The following is a 19,846-nucleotide window of genomic DNA, read 5'->3' as shown; positions in this document are numbered from 1 at the left end:
CTATTCAAATCTATTAAGCTTGTATAATATTTCTAGTGGACCTATGTGGTTCATGAGCTGTACACTCAATGAGAACTATGAACTAGGGTGGTCTAACCGAAGTTAGCCACCTAGCAGCTTCTAATGTTCCTTCGCTCATCTCACGCATATTCTGACATTCCAGCTAACTTCTTGTTTAGTTCAACATATTGCATCTTGCACATCACAAATCGTAATCAGTTGTCCTCTTTTTGTTGCATATCGGTTTAGTATTCAGCAATTCCACAATGACTAGACAACCATCAGGACAGAATCCTACAACATGAGTTTCTTAATGTTTTGAAATAGAGTTCCAGCTTATTCTTTAATGGTTCCTCAGAGAAGATTTTTATGATTTTAAAGAAAAATGAATTATCGGAGACTCTGGAAGAACATTACAAGCTGTGTGTTTATCCGAGAAGACAGCACCTTCGTCAATTTTAGAGCCGTGTATGCAACAGTAGCTTTAGGTTTGAAAGTGATCCAACTTAATGATTGAACGTGTAATTCGGGTTCTGGAAACTTCCACGTGCAAGCTGGTTGATTAGCTGAAGTTAAACACACCTGTACATGTTTGGAATTGGACTGAGCATTCAAGCGTTCTGTTGGTTTCTATTTTTAGACAAATATCACTAATAAATGTTGGTTTTTTTTCCTTCTAAGCAAAAGGAAAAATCTTTCTAAAAGAAATTGGTCAAGTGCCAGGTGTCCATTTGCTTGCTTCCTTAAGTTGGAGAATAAGTAAGGAATATGTGGGACCCAATTTTTCTGTTGGAAACTTTAGTAAACACAGTTTCCACATTAACCGCTAAAATATCGCCCATTTTAGATGTTATTGATAGAGTTGTACCTAGGATCTTGAATTTCGCTATATTTTAGTTTGTTGAAAATGATTATGAACTTTATTTAGTTAATGGCATTTTAGATATCCCGTCTTTTCTATTTTTAAGGATTGGGGTGTGTTTAATTCCAGTTTTAATTATATTATTTACCACTTTAAATTAATTCTGCAGCTTAAAAGTCCATTAAATCTGTATGGTTACGTAATTAAAATAAAAGAGGTTTGGCACTGATGCACGTGAACTAAAGAAAGTTGCTTTTTAAGGCTTATTTGTTTTATGGATGATATGCACAAATAATGGTTTGGCGAAGGTCATCCTTCTGAATTGTTTGCTGACATTAGTTGTCGTTTAACAAGATATGTTCAAATAATAAAAAAGCCCCTGAGAGCAGCGTCGAAATCCAGATTTTTGTTTTTGGACCGTTATTTCCTATTTTGCTATACGAAAAAGTGGTTTAGCGTTGAATTTTGGTACGCTTAATCAAAACAGGTTTTGTTTTTAATACAGTGTTAAGACAGATCAGAATAGTTAAAATCGCTTTAAACTCCGCTGAAACTTTGAGGTAAATTAAGATGTACGTTTCTTGTAATAGTATTGCAAAACATGATGTTAGGTATTTCGTAAAGAGCAAGTGGTATGATTTTTATGCTGAAGTAAGCTTAAACCTCTTTTAGTACGTCTCTCAGTTTAGTTTCTGTCTCATCGTTTAAATTAGTGGCTGTGGAAGAGTGAATGGTGGTGGGCATCGATCATGGCATGATTTAAAATCTACTGCATTATTTTCGTCCTTATATAATTCAAAAGTCTGATTTATATTATACTATACAGTTGAGAGTCCTTGTTTTTCATGGATCAGTCATATTAATATCCTAATTGAAAATTATAAACAAGATCATTGTGATTAGTGAAAACAGCTGACTGACGGTTTTCTATGATCTAAAACATTTTGTAGCTATATGGAGAAATAAGCGGCTAGAAGTAAGAAGGGTTGCAGTTGAAATGGAATTTACTTGCTAATGGCTTACATGGAGTAAATGGAAATAATGAATGATCAATCGTAAGCATGGTTGGTGTGTATACCTCTGTTGTCGTCTGATAACCTTCTGTAATAATCTGATAAGGGTTTGATCATCACTAGAGTTTTATTAAAAATAATCATCTGATATCATTTTGTCACTTTGATTTCCCAATAGTTTAATGATGTCAACTATCTTTTGGCAGAAAAAGAACGCTCTTCGACAATCACCGAAAAATACGAAAATCGAAAAAAAAATAATTTAAATTCAGTTTTCATGTTCTGCCAGGTAACCCACACATTTCATATGTTGTAGTGTGTATTAACAATCAGATCACGATTACAAGGTACGATAACCTACAATATAGCATATTGTTAAGCTCATAAGTTGAAATACTGAAATTATTTGGTACATTGATTAGATGTATTCTTTGAGGAAAAATAAAAATAAAAAATTATGTAATACCAATAATTTTTTATTTCTATTTTTCCTGCTTGATAAACCTTTTGTTGCTATACAAATATAATTGCAACTGCTTAATATGCATCTAATTTTTCTGCTTTACTTACATGATAAATTAATAATAATAATACTTAATGTCTTATAAATTTAAAGGCATCATTATAAACTGTTTTCCTGTCAATCATTTATCCAATTAGTAGTCTCGGAATCAAGTTTTAATATCTTTAATAAAAGTTTATGTTAGAATTAAACAAAGCCTTCTTGTTTTGTTTTTCTGCTTAGATAAGTGTAGCCTTGAGGCCGATAATATAGAAATCTACTTTAATCTTCATCCTCCTTGCCTAGGCATTTTATTATAGCATCGTATTCATTCCTTCTTTATGGATCCTTATATGTATGGTGTTCGAGAAAATAAGTCACTAACTCTTTCTCTATTCATAGGTGTATCATTTTTTTTTAAAGTCAAATGAAACACATAACTATAGAAAAAGTAGCTCTATTGATGATACTAAAACTTCTATAAATAGGCTATTAGAAATTAACTATTAATTAGTATAAAATAGTTAAAATTACTTCTCCAACACGAGTAAGATAATGTTAATTCTTTTAAGTGTGCTTAATATATCTGCTTATAACTTAAATGTAATTAATAACAAATTATTATTATATCCCTTTTGACTTTATGCTTAACAAATTTTGAACTATCTTTTAAGAATAATAAAATAAATAATATTAATATATACGTTTTTCAAAATATTAGTTACTTGTAGTGGAAATTTCTAAAGTTCCTTTTCAGAAATACCTTTTGATTTGGAAATTGACAACTTTTATCTTAAATATTTGAGATTTCAGAATGTAAAATCTACGTTTTTATAATTATTTTGTCGATAATATTAAATGTTTCAATCATTAGATCTACTGAAAATAAACGTTAAATATATATTGCACTGTCTTGGAGTGTTAGTAACCACGCTGCATCGCCGGAAAATATTACCAAAGACATCGTATTTCACTTCAATTAACCAGACTAAAAAAAATGATTTGTATTCGTGTTATCATTTTAGTAATATAATAGTCCTTAGCCTATTACAGATAAATGTTGTCATTTTACAGTTCTTAACCTCAGATAGATACTATTAATTTTGGTGATTAACTTTAAAATAGCAACTTGATACGATCCATAAATGTTTGGTACAGAATGATTAGTTAGCATATTTGATTGAATTTTTAATGTAGATTTAGTTGAATAGAGATGAAAATAAATACTTTTTTATAAATTCTGAAATTATTTTAATTAATAAAATTATTAGATCTACTCATAATAATAATAATAATGAAGGGCTAACGAAACCGAAGGTTCGATGCCGATACCACTAAACGCTCTCACTCATTTAAATAACTAAAAATAAATTAAATAAAAATAGCAATAGATTTATTGTTATTTATCATAGCTGTTCTCCATCATAAGTTAAATAAATAAGGATGAGGATGGCTTGGTGTCATCATTACTCTGATTGAATTTTGGTTGTTTCTAATTCAGGGATAAAACATCATATGCGATTTTTTCCTGGTGCCCTCGACTCTTCAACTCATAAAATTTAATTAAAAACATGTCAGTGCTTTAGGAGACTGAAGAATTTTAAGAATATAGCAATATGCAAAATATTTTCGCACAGGAAATCAATTTCATTTTGGACTCTTCTTTGACTTACTGTTTTACGTTTCCTTAACTGGAGAGGATTTTCAGCAACTATTAAAAAAAATTAAACCGAAACTAAGTTTCCAGTAAGTCTATGAAGTCAGAAGTGTATTAGCATTCCATACCCGAAAAAATGGAAATCATTATTAATTAAAATTAATCGTGGAGTCAGTCACAATCAAAATTGTTTATCGTAGCGTAGGTCAAATGCCAATGTCGCCTGTCGGATAATTTATGAGAAAATGGTAGTTGAATTATGGTTCCAGATTTAAGGTAGTTTCTAATTTCTAATTTGTTATAAGCTAATTAATCATTTTCCATTTATATGGAATCTATAATATTTTTCTCTGGCTTTCTTAATGTTCTCAAAGTTCTTCTCTAAATTTTCTCAGATTAACTTCAAGTTTTGTCATATCAAAAATTATTTTAAAAAACAATATTTTTGTGGGTCTTAGTGCTAGAATTTCTGGAAACGAGAAAGTAAATGAAGCTCCAACTGAAGCCCACTCACTGGAGAATAGAACTCTCTCTTATAGATTCTCCCAACACATCTATTTCGACTAGTTCGTATTACGATCTTACATGACTGGTAACGAACTTCGGCTACTTTGGTTAATAATATTTAACTAAAAACTGAGTTAACTAAAAAATTTATCTACCAGATAAAGCAAGAGTGAAGGTAGTTAAAGTATAGTTCAGGATTGGACACAGTCAGCTGACCCATGGCCATCTGATAACAAGTAGAGAGAGATCCACCTCAGTGTCAACTCTGTTGGATAGCTATCCTAGATCAGATCTTAGTGAAAAAATGCAGTATATCTCCATAACACTTCAGGGTCCTCGGCGACAATAAGAAAAGTATTAACAAGACCATTGGGCTCAATAAAACAATCGAATTATTTATTCTGATATGAATTTAATGTTTATACTAAAATTATATGTAATTAATTACCCCATACTATCATAAGTATTATAAATTATCATCATTCATAAATTCTAATATTTATTATCATTATGATAAATTTTATTTTCTTACATAATGATATAATATGCATATAATCGATGAAAACTCAATAATTTTGTAGTTTCCATAGTTAAGAGGATATTAATAGCAAAAACAATTTGTAGTAGATTTTTCTCGCAAATTGTTTTAGAAATCCATATTAGAACCACTATTCTAAAGGATAAAATTCTATTTGGCACATAGTAATACTGAGTGCTTTATTTAAAATACAGAATGTTTATTCCGAAGTTTTATTGCAAAACATTTATTTATTGGCAGGCATCAAGATATTGTCCAATTAAAAAATCTCAATGAAGTTTTCTATGATTAGATTAACATATTTAGTCATCCGTCAATCAAAAGTGCTTTCTTTTTTCAACATTATTTTTTTATTACAAGTAAGCGATACTAAAACTATGCAATCTGATTCATGAAAGTTAGGTACTCATGTTTTTAAAACACCTATTACTGTTGTTGTTCCCTGCAAGATTTTCAATCTTAAAAAGTGTCAGATCGAAAATGTAATAGTATTTTGAAGTGCCTCCTAATAATATGTAAAATAGGTTTTGCTCATGATAACTATTTCTGACTCATTTTATATTATCCTGTTAAACTAGATAACTGCGTCTTTCATTTCATCTTTATTTAGTGCTTGAGCCTTTATCCTTTAAAACTCCATGGATACACTTTATCTGGGATCAATTATTAATCTTTTAAAACTTCCTCGAAAAGCCATCCTATTCCTTACCTACGTATATAACGCCGTACACCGTTCCACATATTTTCCTGACCCTTGGAAATTTTCAATAGTTAAAATGATACCTTAGACCCAGTCCTCAGAATACCCATACTCCTACCGTCCTCTATTACCAATCATGGGCAAAATTCTCGAAAAACTCATTAAAACGCCTATACCCCATCCTAGATTCCAATCATGTAATCCCTGGTCACCAGTTTGGATTCCATCCCACTCCACTATCCAGCAATGTCATCGTGTAGTGGACGTTGTCTCGTCTTGTTTGCAGCGCGGAATGTACTGCGCGAGAGTCTTTTTCGATGTAGAACAGGCTTTTGATCGAATCTGGCACCCGGAACTGCTTTACAAACTCCGTAGATTCCTACCTTCTACATACTTTCTCATCATCCGTTCCTTTCTCATCGATAGATTATTCCAAGTAAACCAAAACGGTTCCTATTCTTCCCTCTATTCTCAGTCCGCTGGTGTTCCTCAAGGTAGTATCCACGGTCCCATCCTCTACACCGTCTATACAGCTGACATTCCAACCAATCCTAACACTACCCTCACCACTCATGCTGATGATACATGTGTGCTCACTGTTAATAATAACCCTTTGATTGCATCCCAAACTCTCCAATCCCATATTACAGCCCGCGAAGAATGGTGTCGTAATTGGAGGATTAAAATAAATCCCATCAACTCACCTTTAACCTTCGTCGTAAACCTACCGACTGCCCTACAGATTCCTTTAATAAGGCTGATCTTACTCCTGTCGAACAGATCCGCTACCTTGGACTACATCTGGACAAACGACTAAGCTGCTGGAATCCTCATACAAGACTGAAAAGATAGGAAACTGCACGTTGATTTCGACTTTTACAGCATTACTAGACAAACGGTCTAAACTTCCAACACATTACAAAAGACTGATCTACATGATTGTAATAAGGCCAATCTGGGCATACGCAATTGAGCTTTGGGGCTCCACTAAACCTTCGAATTCAATCATTGCAATCCAAAATTCTTCGTAAAATGCTCAATGCTCCTTACTTTGTCACTTATAAAATCATACATAAACACCTTAATGTCCCATATGTAACCGATCTAGCCCGAACCACATATCACTCCTTTACCTTCCAGTGCAAACTCCCTAACCACCCAAGCCTACTCGTTTCTAATCTTGCTTCCTCATCCATTCCTGACAATCCTCCGAGGCACCTTAAAAGAAGATGACCACGAGACCTACTAATGTAAAACGTCATTAGAGTGCTACCAATGGGCAGTTTCTCTACACACCTCTAACATTCCAACTTAACTGAGATAAATTTACTAAATGTATTATAATGTGCAGTTGTAAATAGCAATAAATAAATAAAAATATTTTAAAAAATGTCATAGTTTTTGTTCAAAGAGTTTTTCTAGATTTTTATTTCCGTCGAATTAGAGGCTATTTTTTTAATCATAAATGATCCGCTTGGTTTACAGATAATAGCTAATATTTGTATGTTTGAAATTTATTTATTTTTCTGTTTTATAGGAAAATGGATGATAATTCCCGGAGTGAAGAAGAAGAAGACAACCAGGTGTCAACCTTACCAAGGTATGTTATACCTTTAGTTTATGATTAATTTATTGTATTATATCATGAACTAATTACTTGTTAAATGCAATTTTTAAAAATTGTATGTCCAAATTTGGAAATTATAAGTTTAATGAACTGGTGTGGCTATAACTGATTGTATTAAACAGTGTCAGTTTCGATGTTTCTATAAATTTTTTCTTTATTTTGACGATTTGGTTATTGTATTCATTTTCCGACCAGATCCCTGGTCACTGAATGCCATCGAACTAGAGAAAGCGAAGCGAAGTCGGATGAGCAACCTTGAAAACTCTGTGACATATAAATGTATATAACGATTGCTTGAAATACTTAATCACTGAATATCTGGCCAAAATGACCCTCCTCTTCAAGGAAGATAATAGAGTACTTAATTACCTATTATCAATATTATACAAAATATTTACATGAATATTATCCAATAGAATAAATAATATGAGATTTTTTTGTCAACAACTTAATAAAGAAGTTTTAACATGCCAAAATGTGCATTTAGATTTTAAACGGTCCTTCAATGGATTAAATGCAGAAACTATTATAAAAATTATTTTAAAAAATACAAGCCAACTTAAATATTATGAACATTCTACATAAGGTGTTTGAAATCTTTTGCCTGGAAGGTAAATGTGAAAAGATAAAAATCAGGAGGAGTGTGAGGCGTGGGGACCAACATTTAAAGTAAGATATTTATTTTATCCCTTTAATATAAACAGGAATAGATAGATTGGCATGTAATGGGAATAAATGCTAACGGAACAAAATTAAATCAGCTCTTCTCAACTTCTATAAAAACAGCATGGCTAAAAACGTAATAGAAACCCAAAAATTACATATTGATATAAAAACAAATAATGAAAAATTAGCCTACAGATTTATGCTGACAATTCTTAGATTAAATGATATAGGAGATATTTCTTTAAAATAAAACCATGCATAAAAGGTAGATAGCATGATGTATGTGGTGCATTGGTTTTTCAAGTAAGTTATATTAAATGTTGACACGAGCCATGGATGGGTAACAGATGGGTAAGCAGAATGACCTAGATAATAGAAATAGATTGACCTTGTAATAAGGACAAAAGATGACAAATTGGATAGAAAAGTTATGGAATGGTATCTAAGCAAGAAGAAGTCTCCTCAATCTAATTTGGGATGAAGAGATAAGACCCGTTGATAATAGACTCGTCCTAAGATTGCACTGGTGGTAACAAAGTATAAAACAATAGGGTTTGTCCACTATTAAATATTGTGGAAAGATTTTGTGCAAAGAATTAAACATATCTGTTTCTCTCCTTTTACATGCACTGCATGTGAAAAATAAATTCAGAGACCTGAAATAAATTGACTATATAAATCGGTTATTCGACCTCAGTTCACATATGTCTCACTCATCTAAAGTTCAATAGATTTTCCCAATAGTAGAAACTGAAAATAATTAAAAATTTATCCATGAGATTAATCTGTGATTACACCCGCTACACAAAAAATGCCACCATGCTCTAGGACTTGTGATTCCCTTTAATACAACAACTTGTTTTTACTCAAGCTGCCATAGATTTTAGTAAAAATATATTTCCAAAAATCCATTAAAAATAAAAAAGGAAAACAAGAAAGTAGCAACTTCTAATTGCTAACGCTATAAACCTATATATATTTGTAGGATTTTGTTTACATTTTTCGTACTCTAGGCGTTTAAAATTTTGCAAGATTCTTAAATTAAATACAAATTGTATTGTCTTTAATCTAATATTGATATCCATAATCATGCGAAATAATTTTGTTAATACTCAAAAATATAAAACACAATTTGTGTCAATTCACAAAGATATTGATTATTATTATTAATAGTTTGAGAAACTTTTTTTTTTCTTAATTTTTTACTTGACTTAAATTTCGAAGAAAAACTCAGCAACCAGCAAATTATGTGCTTTGTATAGTTTCAGTCGATCTATTGATGTAATCTTATAATCACTTAACAAATAAATGTCCAATCAAATACTTATACCCATATATATACATATAAGTTGTGACACCACAAGGCGTATTGTCCGCCTTAATACTTCCTACCCATGTAAATAAACAACCAAAGTGTATATAAGACACATTAAGAGAGAGAATAAAGCAGTGTTATCTCAGTAGCTTTGCATATTGTTACTCTGCCCAATTTCCTACTTTTTTCTTCCGAAAACGCATAAGTGGTGCCGAAACCCGGGAATCGTTTTACTTTATTTCCATTTATTATTTACTATTCAGTCTACAATTTTCTGTTTTTTTCCTCTCTGCACTTAATTTCTTTCTTTTCTTTTGAATATTTTTCTGTCTCTCGTTTTCTTCTGAATCTGCGAGAATGAATGCGGACGGGACCCCGATCGTGCAAGCTGTGTGATTCAATATACCTACACTCGCCCCAGAAACTTCGACACATCATGGAGAAGGAGGAAGCAGAGAGAAACACGTAGAGATAGGGGCATGGCAGACAGAAGAACGAACCAGGCCAGACCGAGGAACGGTGGTCGGAAGGAGGATAGAAGATGTCACGGTTGTGGAAAAACGGGTCATCTAGTGGCACGGTGTCCCCGTACGCGATGCTTTGAGTGCGGTGAGGAAGGACACATTGCAAAACAGTGCCGATACATCTACCGGAGGAAGGAGTCGGACCGGGGAGAACCTATGGAGGTAAACGTTCAGAGGGTCAGAAGAAGACGTGGGCTCCCCAGATCGGACGAATCGTCTAGTGAGTCGTCGGAGTCTTCAGAAGCAATAATGACAGATCCGGAAGAGGAGATGAGGAAACGGGACAAGAAACCGAAGACCAGGTAGCAGCGGACCGGAGAAAGAGGAAGATTTCACGAAGAGATCTGAGGAGGGTGGCAGCAGAGGGGCGACCGTACGCTCCAACGTGAAGGGAGAAAACAGCGGTCTGCCTATCATTCGCGTGAGAGGAGTGGAATGGCTGGTTGATACTGGGAGTTCCCACACCATCCTTAGCAGGGAGGCGCTTAGGAGGTTAACCAAAGGGAAGAGGAAACTCCTGGTATGTACATGTCAACTAATCACTCTGGGTGGGCCCTGTAGTGTAGAAGGAGAAGTAGATATTAGATAGATAAAGGACCTTAGTGAGTGGGGAATCCAGGGGAACTTGCGGGTACATATAGTAGATAAAATGCCACGGGAATATCAAGCTATCGTGGGGTGTGATTTATTAACTAGAGGGCGGTCACGGATAGCACAAAAAGGGGACGGATGGATCATTCGTATAGGGAACAAAAGGGTCAGATGCCTACACACTCTGAGAGGAAAACAGGTTGGAGCGATTAATCAGGGAGTAAATTGGAGACAGGACCTGATGGAGGAATTTGGGGATATTTTTTTTAGGGACGGAGAAGCTCTGGGCGTGATGGGTTAAACTGTGCATGAAATCCCTTTGAAGCAGGAGAGGGTGACTTACGTCAAAGAGAGGAGGTACTTACAGGCGCTTAGAAAGCACATACGGAATGAACTGGAAAATTTGAAAACCCAGGGGATAATCGTGGATAGTAAATCGCCATACAACAGCCCCTTATGTAAACTGGTGGGGGGGAGGGGTAACAGTCTGAGTCACCTGTTACTTCGATGTCAGCTGACCGAGGAGATCAGCTGATCGAATGTATATTAGAGATGTATCACAATAAATGATGAAGAAAGAAAACTACCCGCACTACAAGACCTTCGTGTATGGGTGGAAGGAGGCCCTTGGGCCCTTCTCACTTCTCCCTGGGTAGGAGAGAATAAGCTACACCAGCAAGGCCTCAGGAGGAGGGCAAGGTTTATTTTGTAGCAATAGCAAGCTGTGTGCACAGCTATATAAATGTTTGACATATGCAGCAATGATTTGTACCAACTGCTGCGAACACCCGTATTGCCTAATAGGCAGGGTAGGATGATAAATAAATACATAAATAAATTATAATAACATAATCACAATAAAGCCAGTATTTTACAGCAGTTCAAGCGTGTTAGATCTTATTCCTTTTTCTCTTTTTTAATATTTTGCTTTCGCTGATATTTAAGTTATATTAACTATATACATATAAATTATATATATATATATATATAACTTATGCGTTGTCGGATGAAAAACACTAAAAAAGTAGGAAATTCGGCAGAGTAACAATACGCAAGATTACTGAAATAACACTGCTTTATTCTCTCTCTTAATGCGTCTTATATACACTTTGGTTGTTTATCTACATGGGTAGGGAGTATTAAGGCGGACAATACGCCTTGTGGTGTCATAACTTCCCCCTACCAGTTTATGACATAATGTTCGTAAACTACAAAAACATAGTAATACAAAAAGAAAAGGTACAATTCATCGAAAGATAAAGGAAAAATGAATGGCATAGTAAAGTATAAAAGTAAGGTTCTAAGCGCTAAACATAATAGTAGGGTACACTGAAATCACAGAAAAAAATAAAAAAAAAGTTAAACACCTCTTCGGAACACAAATCAAAATAAAACAAAATAAAAAGAAAAAAAAATCACATCCGCTGGACACTTCCGTGGGTAAGAGAAAACTCCAGAACGTTACTGCGCAACCTGGAGGGGAACCTTCAGCTGTTCAACATGAACGGTTCTACGTTTTTTCATTGTGTGGCATCCTCGTGAATTCGAAATGTCCACGCTCGAAGGTAAAAGCTGTTTTAAAGCGGTACCGAGGGTGCATCTCGATCTGATGGTAACCCGCCTTTAGATCCAGAGTACTAAACACGGTCGCCCCGCCCAATCTATCCAAGATATCCTCGAACCGTGGAATTGAGTATCTCTCGTGAACCGTGTTATCGTTAAGTTTCCGGTAGTCCACCACTAATCTGTACTTCTCCTCCGTTTCCCCCGGTGCGGCTTTCTTCCCTACTAATAATTGAGGAAGCTGCTTTTAATTCCTGCGCATCAGCGCTATCAAGTAGACTTCGTTTCAATCTTATTAGTCGACCCCCTTTTAATAGTGATTTAATTCTTCGGTCTCTCCTGTGAATTTTTCTAAGCCCGACACCGCTTTCCTCAGGTCCTGCGCGGTTGCCGTGCGGATCTAAATCCATTCTAGCGTCGTGGCATGAGTGTGTGCTAAAGAGACTTCCGGTAGTGGATGAATTTCTTTTGGAGTTTGGTTCCCTGAAGATAAAGGTTGGTTGACTTTAGATTGAGTTTGGTTATTTTGGTTCCAACCCTCCAGGTTCAGAACTGCTGCTCTCACGATTCCGTTACTGGCCATATTTTTATGAAATGAAAGGAGACGACAAATTCAAAACAAAAATACTTCTTCTTGAAAACAAAAATACTCCGGTATCTAAAGCTCCCAGGTTTCGGTACCACTTAAGTATCGGCGAAAGCAAAATGTTAAAAAAAAAAAAAGAAGAATTAATAAGACCTGACACGCTTAAACTGCTTTAAAATACTGGCTTTATTGTGTTCGGTACATCTCTTATAAACATTCAATCAGCTATCTTCTCACTCGGCTGACATTGAAGTAACAACTGATTCAGACCGTAACTTTATATATATTTATTTATACATAAACGCATATTCTTAATTATTCTAAATTTTAATTACTGAATTGTAACTGTAACATAATGCACCAGAAGTGATTATTCCTCAATTGATTATCTTACTTACTAGTCAATTGATTAGATTTTCCATCTATTCTACGCAACAGGAATTAAACCATGTGCTTGAAATAGAACTGATCTATTTCTAGGAGTAGAAAGGAATTCTCTTAGTCATCATAGAGCTTACTTATGATCTGTAAGCTACCCATCATATTACTAATACCATCTTCTAAGGAAAATAAATAGTTAATAATTCGACCATCTTTAAACATTCGTTTATAATACTTTCCCTCCTTTTATGCTTTCTCAAGTGTTATTTCTTTTTTTTTTCTGTTACTCCATATATTGTTAACATAGGTTGACTAACATCATCTACATATCTATAATATTCTCACGATTTCTAATTCTTCGTAAACCATTGTTTTCACTTAGATTATTATTGATTTATTGTTATCCAAGTCATAGTCAAGTCCTTTGTACTTGGGAAAATTCTCGTGGTCCCTCTTGCTTTCCATTATAATTTAGGATTTAAAAAATCGTAAATGCTATTTCAACCATTATTTTATAGACAAAACTTAATCTTCTCAGCAATCAAACAAATCTTAAAAATTCTCCACTTCCTCTATTACTATTACTTCCATTTTCATTAGTGAACCTAATATGAAATAAATTAATAGTATTTTAAATTTGTTTAATAATTTTAAATGTTTCATGGTATTTGTTGACGATTTTTTTTATTTATTTATTTTGTTAATTACTGGATAAATGCAAAGCTTACCTACCTCCCGTAGTGAGCAAGCAATATATTAAATCCGCTGAAAAAAAAAAACTATCGAAATCGTTTTCAGATTTTATGCTTAAATTTGTTTTTTTATGATGGTGATGATGTTCGGATTCATGAAATTGCCAGGTTATAAAAAAAAGTGTGGAATCATGCAGATTTCTTCCTGGAAAGTGGGGTATTAGTAGTGATGCTGCTATAAGCAGATTGCCAATCCATAATCGTTCCGTCCTCTTCCATTAATCCAATGGTGAGTTACTGCTAAAGCATATTTATTGCCTTATGTGACATAAACCTTCCATTTGGTCTTGTCCTTAGTTAATATCATTTAAACCAGGAATACATTTTAATCATTGGCCGAATACTTTTATTAACTTCCTTACCAATTCAAATTACTAATTTGTTTCACTTTCTGACATTCACGTTGTATAAGTTTTTGCAATATCATATCGTTTTCAGGTAAAAATTTTTGAACTAAAAATACTGCAGTTCTTAATCCATATATTTTCTCTTGTAGGTTGGAGATACTGTGGTACCTCTCTTCAGTTTTTATAATTACTTATACTTTTTTATGTGCACATTTAAGTCCACTCTTTTTTTATAAGCTCCAATTTTATTGTATGAGTAAAATTTATATGAATATATAGTAAAATTTAAATTTACAACAATATCATCGTACTATGATCGATCTTTTATAATTTAACATATGTATCAAGGACTATAGTTAATTTAGGATTATTGAACTCACTGAACAACCCTACTTTACAATTTATTATATATATATATTGTCATAATACAATTGGATTTTTCTGAATTTAAAATCAAAATTGTTTTTAATATTTCTCCTTTACGTACAACACTTTTTACCAAACATGTTGCTTACATTTATTAAGTTACATTCTATAAAATTTGTTGTGGTATTGGTACTAGTAATATAGGGAAACATCCGGTAAGTTGATCTGTTGTTCCTTTTTGACAATCTCAGGATAGACCAATGGAATAATTCTTATAATGACTATCATCCTTCTATGTCGAAATTTTTCGTTTTTCTAATGAAATTTAAGCGGAATAACTAATCTATGGAGGAAGCCTCATTTTCTAGAATTCTATCAGAGTCTAGAAGACTATACCTTAGTGGCGTGTACCACTGCCTGCTATATGATGTAGAGCAATTTTCTGGGCCTGTTCACATAAGTGACAAGTTTCGTCTCGAACTACTTTTAACCAATCTTAAGATGTCTTTTTAAGTTTGAATGGCCTGTAAGAACCCGTCTTAGTAATCGTTGTTAATGTATACATATGCCTAGCAGCCACTAAATTCTACAAGTGGAGGGTTTTGTTTTTAGTATGTTGGCCTATCTCAGCCCTACACGTTCCCTCCGCTCCTTGCCTGCTATCATCCATGTCTAATGAAGGACTTCTCTCCGTGGATGCCTTCTAGAGATGTCTAGGAATGGTTTTGGCCCCATTCTGCGAGCTGGTTAACATTCTCATTATCAGTGATTTCTTTATTTCTTGGAACCCACAGGTTTTTTAAGCCCCCCAGTGACTAATACATGCTTGCACTGTCTCACCAATATAGATGTGACTATTGGTGACTTAAAGGCTTGAAGGCAGACTGACTATTTGAAAAGATGATGTTTGCCCTTTCACACCTTAGGACTTCAGGGCATGTAGCTGCCGACGGAATTCTTCTGCCAGAACAGTCGAGTACTCGCCTAATGGGAAGCTCAGTTCTATGCCTAATTCTTCTATATTGACTGCTGCACCCGTTAGATCAGTCGAATCTTTCCTAGATCCATCAGTGTAACAGGACAGACAATCCCTTTTAGTTTCTACTGAACCTTAGATCTAATACTTTGTCTTACATTGTAGATAGCCGATTTTATTGTCGAGAGTGGGCGTTTTATCCAGCGGTGATGAGCGGAATTGTAATATTGGTTATGGTTCCACCACTTTGGCTATGTACAAATGGCCAATAGGTTTTCCCATCTCTTTTTACTGTCTATTATCTTTCATTCTTAAATAAACTAGCACCTCTTCCTCTTTAATCAATATTTTAAGTGGTACTAAAGGGAGAATTTAGAAGAATACATTTTCCTGCATGTTTTTATGAGAAAAAGATGGTCGGGGGTGCGGTCATATTAAATCTATGATCAACAATAAACCCCTCATAATGTATTTTTTACAATTCATTTTTAAATTAAAAAATAGTAAATTATATAAACTGAAGAAGGGAGACATAATATCCCGAAAACATCCTACAAGAGAAAAATAATGGATTAAGAGCCCATGTGTTTTTAGTTTTAGACCTCAATGCAATAAAGGGTTTTAACAATTCACGATATGATGATACAGTATTCCCTCTTTTGTAGAATAATGTTATTAATATGTGATAAGCCTCATTTAATTTTTTTCCCCAGCAAGTTCATCAATTTTATTATTTATACAATACTGGTAAAATACAACGCTTATTTATTAAAATATTTCTTTTAGTAATATCTGCAATAAAAATCATTGGTACCAATTCGCATTAAACAATAGCTTCAATGACAATGAATATAATACGTGTTTTTTCAGTTCATTTTATTTATTTATTCAGCAAAATATATAAGATGTGGTCGGACCTGATAGCAACATCTATTAGTAGAGCTCTTTTTTTTTATGCTAAAATTTGAGAATTACTAATCTATATAAATTAATAGAAATATGGAAAAAAAAGGAAAATTAAACTAAATATTAAATACTTCGAACCAAGACTATCTCCCTAATTATTGTGTTAAAAGGAAAACTACAGGGACTCCTAACTTAACTCTAATTTGTATCACCAGTGTTGGCAGACAGTGGAAGCAGTGTGAAAGCTCTTGAGCAGCAGAACTGAGAACTTGAGGAATGTGTCTTGCTATTAATTGTTCATTCATTCAAAGTTCAGAAAGAGTATTTTCAGAAAAATAAAGAAATTTTAGAGCGATTCCACAAATGTTTTGTGTTGCTGAATCAGAATTTTACGTTTTCCACCTGCTTACAATGAAAATATATATGTAAAAAAAAATTAGGACATTTTTCAGTTTTTCGCTCACCACAAAAAACTAACTATTTTTACAAAATTAAAGCAGTGTAGGTTTCCCTTATATTTTTCATAACAACTTCATACCGGTGGAAGCAAAAACACGTACGTTTTAGCAAGTTTAAATTATTATGTAACCTTAATAATATTAGTAATAATAATAATAGTAATAATAATAGTAAATTATATAAACTTAATATTATACTATATAATATATTATATAATATAATATAATATTATATTAATTATATAAACTTAATATTATACTATATAATATATTATATAATATAATATAATATTATATTAATTATATAAACTTAATATTAATAGTAAATTATGTAACCTTGCATTACAAAAATATAGCTCATCACTACAATAACAGGCTAAGCTTGTTAGGATCAAGTCTTAGAGGCTTAATCACCTACTAACTTCTCATAATCTTTGTCTCTGCCTCAAATTAATGATTTTCCAAATTAATGATCATCTTCCACGGCCAAGAACCTCCAACAGTTTCAGAGCGGTATACTCAGAAGTATCGTAAGACATACTTCACTTCAAAGAGCAAAGACGAACCTCACACATACGACACTAACTTCCCTACCGAATGTGACAGAATTTATATCGAGGAGGCATATCAATTTTTTTTTATTACCTTTCAGTACTGTACGAACCCGTTATTTAGGACACTGATACCGACTGGACAGGCACAAAGATGCCAGACACACACTGACTCAGACTCGAATTACGACTACTTACTTACTGACTACAGACAGAAAGCTGGTGAGTCCCATTTTGCACATGAATTTAGATAAGATATTTTTTTTCAATTAGGAAAATTTGCTCCAGACCAATTCTTCGTCACTCTGATTGTGTTTCTTGAAAATGTGTGGAAGAAATGAGACCGAACTTTATTTTATAGGCTATTATTTTGAAGTTTAAAAATCTTAAGGGGTTAATAACCTCAATAACAGTTTGTAACTATCTGAATTGTCATTGTATTTTAATTATGTTTATTCAGCTGTTGTTGGCTGCAATCTGCATTCCCCATTACTATAACGCAGTGGAATGAATAAATAAATATTGTGTTTTGTATTGAAAACGTGGCATTTTTATGAAGGAAAAAAATAATAATCATTAAAATATGAAACTTTATTGTCGTTTCAATCCTCGTTCATAAAAACGTCGGTTGGAAATGAGACCAATTGTGAGCATTATTTTGTGAGTTATTTTCAAGGTTATTTTACTTAAGGAGTTAAATAATCGGAATAACAGATTATTACTATCGGTATTGTCATTGTATTTGATTGTAGTTTTTAAGTTATTTTTTGTTGCAATCTGATTTTTAATATGTATTGTATTAGAATAATAATTATTCCGTTTTTATTATTACCTTTAATTAGTGGTAATAATTATTACCTTTAATTAAAACCACCATTAAACTAAAAATACACTTTCTGTCAAGTACGTTTTTATTTAAACTTTTCTATAGATGAAATATATAGTAGAAGTATTACGATCGTAAATAATTTCGAGTACTATTTTTCGACGGAGTTTCAAGGTCCTAGTAATCAATCAAGTATCGTAAAATTGTGTTGTGTGTGCGAGCGTATTTCTGTTAGCAGGGTAGCTCAAAACCAAAAAGCCGAATGAAAGTGAATTGCAGATTTATGGCGGGCGTATTCCTGGGACGTAACAATCAATTTTCCTTATCGGAAGTAATACTTAATGTAATCGATTGTTCAAATTTTTTCGTTTTTCTTAAAAATGGTTCTAAGGATTTTTATTAAACTTGGTATATCAATGTACAATCAAGTGGGCTTTGATATTAGCTATGCTTTACTCTAATTAAAATAGTCTGGTAAAGCTTAAAAGCGGAATATTTAAAGAAAAAAAGTCTACTAAAGTACATTTAATTTAGTTTATTTGATAATAATTAACCATCTGTAACTAGAGGTAATATAAATATGGATAAATATAAAATACTAAATAATTTGATAACTAACTCAAGTTGGCAATAATTATTTTCGTGTTTTCATGGTTGTTAAGTCACTTGTCAGATTTTACTATCACTTGACACTGATATGTGAAATATAGGGCAAGAGGAATTTTGTTATCTGAATAATAAAGCAGCTGTTGAAACGTATATGGATCAATTTCATCTCAAAGTAGAAAATTAAGTGAAAGGGTTGTGAAGCGCGCACTGGAATGTTTTTTTTTTTTTAGTGATAATGCTTATGATTTGTTGTTATTTGCAGGCTTCTTTGTATTTATATATTTGACCATCTCCTTCTCCATGAAAACATCCATGTATAAAAAGAATACAGATAAAATGACACTATCCAGAAATATATATCATTGAAAGGAACGATTTTCTATTATTAATTAATTCTATTTTTTTCCCTCATTGTCATGGATGGGTAGTTAACTCTCAGCATCATGCTTATTTAATTAAATAAGGAACAAGGTAATTATTTGATTGATATTTTTGTTTCTTACCCCTCTAACGACGTTTGTGTTTTCATTATGTTACTTAATCCAATGGTTTACCATATTTCTATACCATATTGATAGAATCATGATTGTTCATTGTTATGTGATCCTGGGTGATTATAACCTAGCAGTGAAAAGTACGTAACGGTCAATATTGTATTACAATATGATATGTTTATAATTAATTTCTCTTAATGAGTTTGTGTTTTATGTTTTTATAAGGCTGGTCAGAAGTGCGTGGGATTGGTCAGGGCGTTGACCAATGTAATGTAATTTCTTCCGTTCAAAAATTGTTTTATAGCATTTTTTAAATAAACTCTTTTGTATTATATGACTTCAAACTTATTATATAGCTTCAATTATCTTTTAAAACAGAAGAAATCAATGTGGTATTAGTTGACATTGATTGTCGATACTCTGTATCACAGAACAAAAGAAATATTTAAGTTTTGGTTCACCTTCGGTTTTTATATCGAAATTAATTCCTTAGAAGAGGAGTGGGGCAAACACCTATTTTCCATATAAC

At 33.0% G+C, this 19,846-nt stretch overlaps 1 long non-coding RNA gene across 2 annotated transcripts in view; it reads left to right on the top strand.

Annotated features, from left to right (window-relative positions):
• The window catches only part of LOC136796089 (uncharacterized), a 129,229-nt gene that overhangs the window by 39,887 nt on the left and 69,496 nt on the right, over positions 1 to 19,846 (top strand). For both annotated transcript variants that reach the window (XR_010843786.1, XR_010843785.1), the window contains exon 2: positions 7,317 to 7,379. This is a non-coding gene — a long non-coding RNA (uncharacterized lncRNA). The remainder of the gene's footprint in view (positions 1 to 7,316; positions 7,380 to 19,846) is intronic.

Source organism: Halyomorpha halys, unplaced genomic scaffold, assembly GCF_000696795.3.
Source record: "Halyomorpha halys isolate HHAL.00 unplaced genomic scaffold, Hhal_1.1 Scaffold2077.1, whole genome shotgun sequence".
NCBI lineage: Eukaryota > Metazoa > Arthropoda > Insecta > Hemiptera > Pentatomidae > Halyomorpha > Halyomorpha halys.
This window is presented reverse-complemented; position numbering and strand designations above follow the sequence as displayed.